The 12,179-nt window shown below is 31.8% G+C and overlaps 1 protein-coding gene across 3 annotated transcripts in view; it reads right to left on the bottom strand.

Moving 5' to 3' along the window:
- The window catches only part of LOC128549572 (uncharacterized), a 372,750-nt gene extending 361,167 nt beyond the window's left edge, over positions 1–11,583 (bottom strand). The window contains exon 1 of one of the 3 annotated variants that reach the window (XR_008367795.1): positions 11,421–11,583. The gene's annotated coding sequence lies outside the window, so the exon portion shown is untranslated. The remainder of the gene's footprint in view (positions 1–11,420) is intronic. The other 2 variants (XM_053526547.1, XM_053526544.1) reach the window with 2 other exon arrangements.
- Positions 11,584–12,179: the final 596 nt, after the last annotated feature.

The following is a 12,179-nucleotide window of genomic DNA, read 5'->3' as shown; positions in this document are numbered from 1 at the left end:
GTTAAGACCATGATATACTTATAAATACTTCAAATATCGTAGTCCAAACATACGCAGTACTCTTTGTCACCGGCCAGGACATTTTTTAGATATTCATGTAAGGGAACGCCATGTAACAAAATGGCTTTGTTTTCTCGTTTGGATCCTTTATTGTTTCCTTTTAAATTTTGAAGTATAGATATTGAAAAAAGGTTTTCAGTTTGACTTTCAGGTCGACGTTTTTTTTTTTGGTCTGTAAAGTGAGCTTTTATATACTAAAAGATAAATTGAAATTACCTTCAAGTTTGTCAATATCCACATTAATTCAAGTTACATGATATGAAACACTGTTGAACGAGTACAAAAATGATACTGAGATGCGCATTAAGATTACATCTGTTTAATTGTATCAAAATCAGGATACGTTTACACACGTAAAAGAGTAATTTTGTACTACTACGATGCGTTGAATCGACCTGGAGGGGCGGGGTTGGGTTTTGCGATGATCCTCTGCATTAGTTGACTCCTCATTCAGTGGTTATCTACCTTACATGGTAACCAATGTAACGTTGACTTTTAGTCGTTGTTTATCGAAAGATTACAGAATTAAACAATTATATTGCTCAACCTCTTTTACTAGTCTTTTCTAGGTTACCGTTATTTGCATTAGTCAGAAATTTGCTCCGCCTGCCATGACGAATAAACCGCAAAATAGCTTGAATAAAGACATATGTCTATTTTGCCAAATGAAACAAATTTATGATAGAACTGATTATCATTACTAGTCTGAACTAAACTGTAAATTTACGCCTTTATAAAGAGCAAAATCTTTATAGTCATGGTAAGCTCTCTGGATCGGTTTCAAAGATTATTTTCAATTGAGACACTGTTGACTTTTTATTATTTATAGACACCATAAAGGTATATTGCGGGCGTGTATAAATTCGCATGAATCATTATGTATCTACTATCTGGGAACAAATACTGGTCTTTATAAGCAGCAGACGAGATCTGTTAATCGTTAGGCCACGCAAAGAACATTCTTTTTAATTGTTGTAATAAGGATGTTCAAAAGTAAATGTTTGTTGTCAAAAGTCGCATACTGTGTAAGGTGCATTGTGAAATATAACATCAGTACGGGAAGACAACCACTAAGTTTTTCCCAACTTCCCGAACGGAAAACTTGATATTATAGACATCTTATTCATTTGAGATTATGAGTTTGAGAGAAAAGCCTGTTTTATAAACATTATGCGGAGCAAGGGAGCAACTGGTACCATTTTTTTCATCCTAGGAAGGCGATCGAATGCGACACCTCCCGCCTCGACTATTTAAAATCCTTGTCATGCAAAATGGTAATGAATACATATACAAGAGAAAAAGTAAAATATAACTAATATCAAGTACTAAACACAAAATTCTTTGTTACAAATTCTACTTATTATAAAATAACATGAATAGCATGAATGTTTATTTTTTGTTTAATTCAGATTATCGTTTAAATGTTTTTACATTCATTATATATGTCATGGACAACCTGTGTTCAAGTTCAGTTCGCAGTCTTATTCACAGTATAGCATAAATGCTATATCTTAAAAATGACGGCATATGCCATGGCCAGTAATTGTTAAGGTTACAATTAATGTCATGGGGAAACAACTAAATTTCCGTAGGCCCAAATTGTAATGTTTCCGGTCATGGGACTTTCCTTACACTTCCTAACCTAAACTTTTGATGTCACCTACTCAGGTTGAAAACTGCAGGAAATATATATGTTTACCATCACTTTTGGGCACTTTTTCTATTTGAACTCGGTTACCCATAGTCCGGCAGTGATTTTTTTATTTTTCACAAAAATGCCCTACTGATAGAACATGCATATTTCTCACACAAAATGCATCATTTCATATTATTTTAGCCAGTACTCACGGATTACAGTTTTATTTTATGAAATAAGAGTTTTCAAACACATCCAACATATTTTGCACCAATGGGAGATCACTTTACATGGTAGATACTGTTTCTACCAATCAGAGGCCTCGTTGGTTACTTCCCTCTGACCTGCACATACTATGGTGGTAAAAATGGTGATGAATACACGAAAGTTGAAACGTTCCTGGTCAAAATATGAAAGTCGAAAGTAGGACGACAAAATTTGAAACCATGTATTGAAAGTCAATACTTAAATGTTGCAAGTCGAAACCGTGATCGTTAAAACTTGCAACTTTATGGCGTTTCATCATTGTCTCGTATTTTCATCATCAACAATTAGTTTTTCACCACATTATGATGGTTTCAAGTTTTTAATCATCGTTTTTTCGATTTTTTGTCATCGTTGTTTCGAGTATAATGGTATCAAACTGTTTTTACATCTTTCAAAACAAAAATAAACAAAGACGGAATTCACACTGATGAAAGTGTCGATATGAGAAGATAAAATTGCCACAGCACAATGCTGACACTAATTCCATAATTCATAACATTTTCATATCAATTATATTGTTTTAGAGTGTTAGAATTTACTGTGAAATCATTAATCTTCCTGGGGGACTAATTTTCGTTGAATTCGTGGTTGAATCAATCCACGAAATTTGATCCCAACAAACAAGTTAATCTCCCATTCATTTTATGCTCAAAAGTTGAAATCGACCGTCTTCATTGTTAACTTTTTCATCTATATCAGAACCGTATATGACTATTTCATATATCAAAACACAAAGTAATTAATTTTACAGGAAATGAAGTACAGAAATAAGAAATATGTTTAAACAAATACTTAAGTTCCTAATATCGTGCTTTAATAGAAATGTCATATTTGAGTGACTGAAATAAATACTACAGACAAACGCTCTAACCATAATATAATTTAGCTATAAATACACTATTATTGAAAACATCAACATTAATTAGCAATAATTTAAGCAATAGCACGATTTTAAAAAAATAGACTTAACTAAGTAATTACTTAAATTTTTTCTTGAAATTACGGCCAGCCTTTTTATCTCTGCCGAAATGGTGGCAGATTTGAATGATTATTTTATTACGATAAGAATGATAACACGTGAATGAATTATTGCCATAAACAAAGTCCCTTTATTGTCTCAACTGAAAATATCTGTCAATTATGCATATGGTTATAATATTGTAATATATGAACAATATGTTTTAACACACATCGCATGGGTTAAAAAATTGCACATATAAAACCTTCAGTTGTTGATTGCTTAAAGCAATATCTATAAATATTAACCAATACTTAATTTCAATTTTGATAACATCTCATTTTCAAACTGGTTGGAAAATATGAAACATCATCATAATAAAGGGAAGAAATTCTGAAGAAAATGCACCCACATTTTGGCTTTGAATTTAGTCCATATGACACATGTGCTTATGTATATACATTTTACAGACTGGACAGGAACATATCATTCTTGACTTTTGACCTCCAAAATTTAAAGTGACCTAGAGGTCTTAGTATTGCGCGTGAAAAGTCGCATCTTCATAGGAAATATTTCTTCAAAGTTATGCTAAAATCCCTTCATGGACAGGAAAAGAAGAAATCTAATGACCTTTGACCTCCAATTGCTATATTGACCTTTGAGCTAGGGACCTGGGTTTGTGCAAAACAAAAACAAAACGAAAATTAGTAAAATCCCTTGTAAAATCCCTTGTCGGAATAAAGAGTTATTAATAATAATTATAAGCGTAACCCTCACTTGTGAGCCAGATATCTGAGTGCTAAGCACTGTTTCTTTACTTGAAATTGTTGTGTTATTAGATGAATTTCCAAATCTTTCCTTTAAAAAGGCTTCATTTTATTTTTCAAAAGTTGATTAAATTATTTTTTTACTCCAACATTTTACTTTTTTTTAATTTGTCAAAATATATTTTCGATTCTTCCATCAAATTTAAACATAATCAAGAAATTGACTTTTCACGATGAATAGAAAATCAAATTACATAGATAATTGTATGGTTTCTTCATAACGTCCGAGCAATCATTGCTTTTTAAATTTTGTAAAGGTATGAACTGTAAAAATGTTTTTAAGCCAGTAAAAATTCATGCGATTGTAACTAGATTTAACAGATAATAAAGTTGACAGCTATTCAAAGTTTGCAATCTCTTTATTCATGTTCTGCTTGCGTTCAGCTTTATATACTACTTTGACAGTGTGTTAACATGCTTTTATAAATCTTTTCATAAATCTATCTAAGGTCATGGTAATTATAAAAAGATACCAAATAAAAATGCAAAGCACATTAGATATAATCTGTTTATTTGGTCTCAAAAACGCTTTTGTCTGACTTAAAATTGTAGTCTAAATGATATGGGTACACTTGAAACGAAATTCCTATTTTACACGTTTTCTGGTTGAAATTAAATAATCTGAAAAAAAAACGGGACAGGTTTCACAGTCAAATGAGGTATGTACCATTCTCAATTTATTTTCCAAACTTTAAAAGGCCATGCTGTTATCAGAAAAAGAGTACGTGATTCATACAGATACTTCATGTACAATATTGTCTGTGATACATCTGAACATGTACACGGTATATCCAAACTTTCTTGTGTTCCATTAAGATTTAGAATTCTTAATCATTCCTTTTTCTCTTACCATCGAACAAGACAACGACCTAGGAACTTTCTCAACATAGTGTAATGACTGTAGTTCAAATCAGATTGAATCTAGAGCGTTAAAGGAACGTTCCTATAAAATATAACCTAATTTAAAGAATAAGATAGTCGATAGTATGTCAGTTTTGGGATTGGTCCTGGGTAGAGTTTTTCCTATTTTTTATAAAACATTCAAATGTTCATGATTTGAAATTACTGACCATTCTAATAACGCATTACTTTCAAAATACTAGAAGATTTTGTTTTGCGTAACATCTTACACCATTGAGGCAACTGTCATATCTAGAGGAACAACCATAATGATGAACACACAGTCGTTGACTGGGAAACATCCAACAATGATGATGTTAGATCACTTGTCCCTTTGTCAGTGTTATGATAGCCTTTGCTTTACATATATCATTCTGACTACTGTTAAGTTAAGGGTGCCTCTATTACCTGATGACTGTGTTATATACAGATCAGTCAGGGCACATGCAGATTCATTTCTGCTACAAAATGAATTTATCATGGAAGAGGTACATACATTTTTAATAGGAAAAATGGTATATTATGCATGCAACTTGTACTATAATCGTTAGTCTGATGTCAGTCAAGGCATTTACCTCGGTGTAGCAGTTACCTCAAATTTATCATGGTCGTTGCATGTGCCTTAGATTTTTGGTGAGATAGTTCAAAGCTTAGGACTAATCTGTTGATGTATTCTATAAACATCTAATTATCTACCGTGCCCGTCATGCAGCATAATGTATAATGGTTAATGTAACAAAGTATTCTGTTTTTTTTTCAAAACAGCTTAAATTATAGTAACTGATCTTATGACTTTTGTTATTCTATAGACGTATTAACTGCTTAAGATATTGTCGTGTATGTCCCTTTAAAGGAGAAAATTCCTATTTGAATAATTTATTACTTAACTCGTGTACGTGATATTTACCTGTGGCACTTATGTCATTTACGAATATACACAGGCTTATTATAAGAAGCAGGAAGTACCAAGAGACTAATGTGTTACCGACACGTTTTCTAGTCTTACTTTGTAAATGTAACTTGATCACAAAGTTATTATAAGTATTGAACTTAAATACTAGATACGTATATACTACTGGTATGAAAACATAACATGAAGTGTATTAGGTTAGCCACTAACATATCTTTGAGTACCGTTTATTCTTTCTTGCGTTTGTATTTCTCTCATATAAATTTAGGCTCTAAATACTTTTGTATATTTGTGTACATACTCATGTATTGTCAATTACTTTAACCTGAGCACATATTTTGTACAGAGAAGAGAACAAATAAGTACATTTTTAGAAATTGCATTGAAACTCGAGGGTAAACGATTTGTACGAGGGGGCGTAGCCCCCAAGTATAAATCGTTTACCCGAGAGTTTTAATGTTCTTTCTGTTTTGTATCATAGCCATCCATATATGGTAGTTGTAGGCGTTCCACATTGCCATATACAGCAGTTCTGTGAGTACTTGAAATCCTTGCTTTACAAATGTGTAAAGCCCAGGTAAAATAAACCAATACTAGAGCAGAAAATCAATAAAATACACTTCGCTGTCTACTGTTCCAGACATGCTGGCATACTTTCCTATCGAACAGTGCGGTAACTTGCGTGCGGGTATTAAATACCTGCACACTTTTAGTTACCGCACACTGTACTCAGTGTATACGAATGACCTGCACCAAATTTGTTAAGAAAAAACACCGAGCTATGATACAATTATTTCATTCTTCATAAAATAAAGGTGAGATTTTTCTAATATGGTGTGAATGGTCTGATGTAAGAATTATCATTTAATTGGTCAGGACATTACTCAACAAGAATGAGCAATTACAATTAGTATATTATCAATCAAAATAATTTTGTGTATAATCTGAAAAAAGCTGCATTTCAATCAGTGAAATGTATAGCACTAGAAATAACCAATTATCTTTACATATCAATAAAATTTATGATCCTCTGACATGGACTACATGTCAAGTCTACAGGGGTTTTATGGACCCTTATCAGACTGGACAAGACAGGATCCTGTTTATTGGGGATTAAAGTGTCTGTTTTTTCTTTTTTTTTTGGGGGGGGGGGTCACTTATATAGCAGATTTTTTTTGCCTTTAAGGCAATCAATGACTTGTTTATTTTAATAATAAATGAAATGTATTCCTATATTAAACTACATCAGATTCTTCAGTTAATATGTTTGTAGGTACGACCATGCTATTGAAACATAAATTGCATAAACCCGATAAAACGCTACGTAACCTAAACCCACAAATTATGTCCAAAGTAAACAAAGATCATCTAGATAAATGGAACAAAAGTAAGCAGAACAAAATTCTACTCGGTTTAGCCGAGCTTTTTCATAAGAAATATTGAAATTTATAACATCCTTCATGGGCTTAAGTGTGGAATTCTTTCATGAAATATCTTTAAATCAATTTAAAACAAAAACGGAGCCTAGCCCAGATTCAACTGAGGTTAATGTTTTAAGTATAAAACGCATCAATAATAACGATACACTTGACGTGTCTGTGTGTGTGTTTTTCTTTTCTATACAAGAAATAACGCAATATATTCACAAGTCTTTTGTTACTGTTAAATAATTTACAGATATTTATAGTTTTAGGATCGGCGCATGTTTAATTTTCATTTCCTGTAAAAGCCAAAGACATAATATGCCAGTCTAAATCTTTTTCTATTAATCGATTCTTTCAGTTTTACCTTATTTAAATATATAATCCAAATCCGTCTGTCAATTGCTTTTTTTCGCTAATGAATGAAAGGCAAACACTAATCTCTCCCGCTAACGAAAATCAATGATTGCAACAAAGCCGTTGAGACAGAATCAACTGGCATTTGATAACTTAAACCGCTAGCATATGCTGGGTATAGGCTTGTCAATATCGTGGCACATACAATGGACATGTAGTATTATATTTCCGACAAACAATAAAGAACTCCGAGGGAGTAACGCAAAAACATTTGCCAAAATTTTATATCTTTCCACTTCACTGAATCTTTTCATGATCTAAATGTATCGTCAGGTGCAGATCTATCAACGAACTAGGCGGAAACCTTCATTACTAATATTACAACAATGTTTTCTGCACATACATACAAATAGTGCTATTTTGAAGATAATTTTTGCAACAAACATTCAAAATAATATTATAGATGTAAATATTCAAATAATTTTAATCATTATAAGTCATCAGACAAACACAAAGGAAAATATTCAGGCGTCAGATTACAATGATATCGTAGAGGTGATTTTATATTTTCTTTGTTATTGTACCGAGACCAGCCAGTCGAAAAAAAGACAGCATGACCATCCAAGAAGTTAATACAAGATTTATTACTGAAATGTTGTTTTTTTCGGGAAACAATCTATTAATAGGTTTCCCTTTCATGAATAGGAAACTTGATCATAGTAATTATAGTAACTTGTTTTCTGTTTGTGTAGCAAAATCACTAGTTTCTACTAGTTTCATTTCAAAGGCTTATTGAATAAGAGTACTTATATATGATATCATTAAATGATCTATATCATTGTAAACCTGGAACACATTCCTAAATTCTACGTTCAAATATTTTAAGTCATAATTACATTTATTTAAATATTGAAATCATTAAATTTCAATATCTACCAATCTGAAAACTTCCAAATCGGGAAGGTCTGAATAGCACATCTAAGAAATCTAAAGCACCTAAAGTCATTAAAAGATCACTAGTAAAATACATCAAACATGTTTCTGCCTTTATGAAATAAGAAATAGCTATGTTATAGCTAAAGAGTGCTTTAACACTATTTATGCATGGTGGGCGGTTATACGTCGGGCAAAATAATTTCTCTTGTACATGTACATGTATATGTAACAAACATATGTGCACACTTATTGTGAATAGAACGCTCAGGTAAAACAGACTGTAATGTTTTGCAGCAGTTCTAAAGGGCCTGACTATCAAGAGATCCATCTTAGATACACTATAATAAGAAATATAATGGGATGTCTTTTGGAAACTGATAAAAATACGGAAAATACCTTGTGAAGTAGAAGTATGTGTTGTACAGGTTAAAATATATATCCACAAACATGAGCCTCCCTATTTTAAACAACAGTTTTGTATAATTGAAGGAAACGGAGTATATTACATAAAAATATTTTTTCAGATAAAAATAACTTTACTATATACCTTTGATATCTTCTTTAATGTCCAACAACAATTATTTATTAAGAGCCTTGTATACAGATTAGAAAAACACCTTTATAAGGAAATTATTCCAGATTTGTTTATCCGTACGTTAATGACTGGGTTTGAGAATCACAGTTAGTCATCTTACTTAATCGTTAATGATGATATACTTTCTGTCTGGATTTTTCGTCCTGGATAATAGGGAAGAAAAAGGTAATGAAACAAATAAGAAAAAAATAAATAAAGTTAGATAAAGATAACACAATAGGTTTCTACAACATCTTTATTCGCACCATTAATAAGGCCTTTAAATATATCTATTAAATACGTGTTTACAACCTCAAAGATGTGGTTGTAAACAGAACAGGAAATTATTGCAAGTCACAATTTTTAGGATATTTTTTACAAAACAGGAAATTTTGTTGAGTGTGCGTGTGCGCGTGCGCTCGCGTGTGTGTGTGTTCGGATTTAACGTCTTTTTCAGTCATATAAACGACGGTGTCTAATTGTTACAGTGGAGACAATGCCCAACTTCATAATGCTGCCTCACTGGAATATCACGCCGTAGACACGAGACATGATACCAAACCCAGTCACATTATACTGACACTGGACTGACCAGTCCTAGCACTATCATCTTAATGCTGAGCGCCAAGCGAGGAAGCTACTAGTTCCATTTTTTACGTCTTTGGTATGACGGGGTCGGGGATCGAACCACAACCTCCCGCAAGAGAAGCAGAGGCTCAATCTCTAGACTATCGAGGTGGTAGTTTTTGTTGTTGTTGAGTATATGTATCAAGTATCATACCGGTCCGATACAAATCCATACCTAGTACAGCTCCAGACCATTATCAATAATATTAGGATCCATTTAAAACAGTATTTTAGGGCAATTTATTTTAAGCTTTCTGCGCTAGATGATATTCTTTCCACTTTAATGTAGAATAACTATGTTGAGTACCATATGCCCATTTTAGGGTATAAACAAGATAAATGATTGACAACTTTGAGATTACTGTAGATATAAATATAAACTTTTACTATAATATTCATGCATCTTGCAAAACATAAATATTAGTTACCATATTCTGCATTTTCATTACCTTTCCCTTCTTTTACTTGTAAACAGACATCTCTGTTTTTCAATATGATCGTCTTTCCATTAGATAAAACCAGTTTTTAAAATAACTCGAACTATCTGATATTGTCTACAACTATATTAACTTCATATTTAACCCGAAAGGAGAATCAGTGAGTAGTTTCCCTAAACTTTTTTAAAATGTACAGTCATCTAGTTAAAATGAATTCTGTCCGATTGGAAGGGCTGAGCTTTGCTAGTTTAATTGCCATTTTTGCGACAAAATCCACCACATTCAGTTTGAATTAATTGTAGGTGGAATTAAGCATCTTTTTCAAAAGTATTTTGTCATTATTTTTATGATTATTGTGTGTCTTACATACATGCATTACTCCAGGTACTTCGGGAGTTGAAAGTGTGACAAACCATGTACATTTCTTCAGACGAATGAAAAAAATGCAAAATGAAAGTGAAAGTAGAGCTGGCAAAATGACGAAAAAAAATTCTGCAGTGTTTCAAAGCCAAATTGTACAAGTTCACTGTTTTTCGTTCCCCGTCTTGCCCTAATAAGTATTTTAGACACTCGACAAGAACCGAGAAAAATATGTTTGAAAAAGAAGTTTGATATTTTCTACAAAATAGAATATAGAAAGTCGAAGTTCATGCGTTGGAAGATAAAATACCTATTACCGAACATGGTGACCTTTATAGAAAGGATGTTCTACTTCTTCTAAAACACTGCCACATATATATGTTTTATTTTTATTTATGAACACAATTGTGTAGTAAATATAACATACATAAAGCTACTGCAACGACATTTTCCGTGACAGTAGATGTGTCATATTTGTTTACGTTTTGGAGGCTTAATCCATATATGCATATTTGAATTATGAAACATAATTGAATAGAATAGATTAAACAGAGTGAAATGAATAATATACCAATTGTTCAGGGTTACTAACTCAAAGGTCCCGCAAGTCCTAAGGTGGTCGTAACGGAACATTTTCTTCCTCGTAGAGATTGTTTTGCTTGTAAGATACGAGATACTTTAAGTAATGCCGTATTTTAAGGTAAAAAATGGTGACTTATCTATATCGTAAACAGATAGAAAACTGAAGAAATCAAGTTTTGATTTTATTATCTAATTAATTTACATTTATAATCCAGTTTTTCCTATTCCTGTTGTTTTTTAATTCGATGGTATTTCTTCAGAACATTTGTCTTTTAATCCCAACGTGTATAGAACATTTTCAGTCAATATTTGTAAAAAATGATATTTAGTATGTTAGCTATATAAAACTGATACTTTCTTCTGTCTTGTGTCATGTATTTTGCTGTGTGACTAACGCATTATTTCTGACTCCTACTTACGAGGACATTTCTGAAGAAATAACAGATCTCGACGTTTCAATTAATATGTTCCACTTTTTAATGTAATTAGCTAGTTCAGTGATTAATCAATCATTTCTATAGCATATATATATCTAAAACTCTGTCAATACGGTCAAAATAAAATGTACTTGCCAAATGCAGATTTTGGTACTCCTAGTCCTACGGTTTAATAAATATTCACAACTGTCATTCATATAATCATTTCTGTTGTAGACGCGCACTGTTATTTTACTGTAAATGCTTACCGTTCTCAAATGTAAATTATATCAACAAACGTTTTACAATTATTACAAAAAATGGATGACAGGATGACAGGTTAATATAATTGGATATCCTTTCATGGCCCTTTCATGATTCAGACACGCCAGTAAAGAAATTTTAGTAATCTTCAAAAGATTTACCAGATATAATACTGCATCATAATCTAAACATACTATAGATAAAATGGTCCGATGAAACTTCTTTTAAATATAAATAGCGAAAAGAATGCGCAAGTTGAGTCTTTTTGCTTTTTTTAATTGTTTGGATATTATTACTTGGTAATATGAACAGAAGTTGAATGAGAAAAAAAGCTGTTAATAACTGCGTTTGAATAATATAAACAGACAAAAACATTAATAAACTGTAAATGTAAGGAAATTCAAATGATTGCAGGAAAAAGAACAACGTCTTATATTAACTGGAGATTTATGTATATCTATTTTTATTCCAGGAAAAGTAGAGGAGAGTAGTTTCCCGTCAAATGTTTCGTCTTAAATTACTCAAATTTAGAATTAAAAAAAAACAAAAAAAAAAAAACAGCCAAACTCATTCGATCATATGTGTTCAACCTAACGATATATTCTTGTTACACGTTTACACATACCATTGCTTCAAATTGTATGAGT

The sequence above is a fragment of the Mercenaria mercenaria genome, chromosome 16 (assembly GCF_021730395.1).
Source record: "Mercenaria mercenaria strain notata chromosome 16, MADL_Memer_1, whole genome shotgun sequence".
Lineage (NCBI taxonomy): Eukaryota > Metazoa > Mollusca > Bivalvia > Venerida > Veneridae > Mercenaria > Mercenaria mercenaria.
The sequence above is the reverse complement of the archived record's forward strand: the minus strand, read 5'-3'. Positions and strand labels throughout refer to the sequence as shown.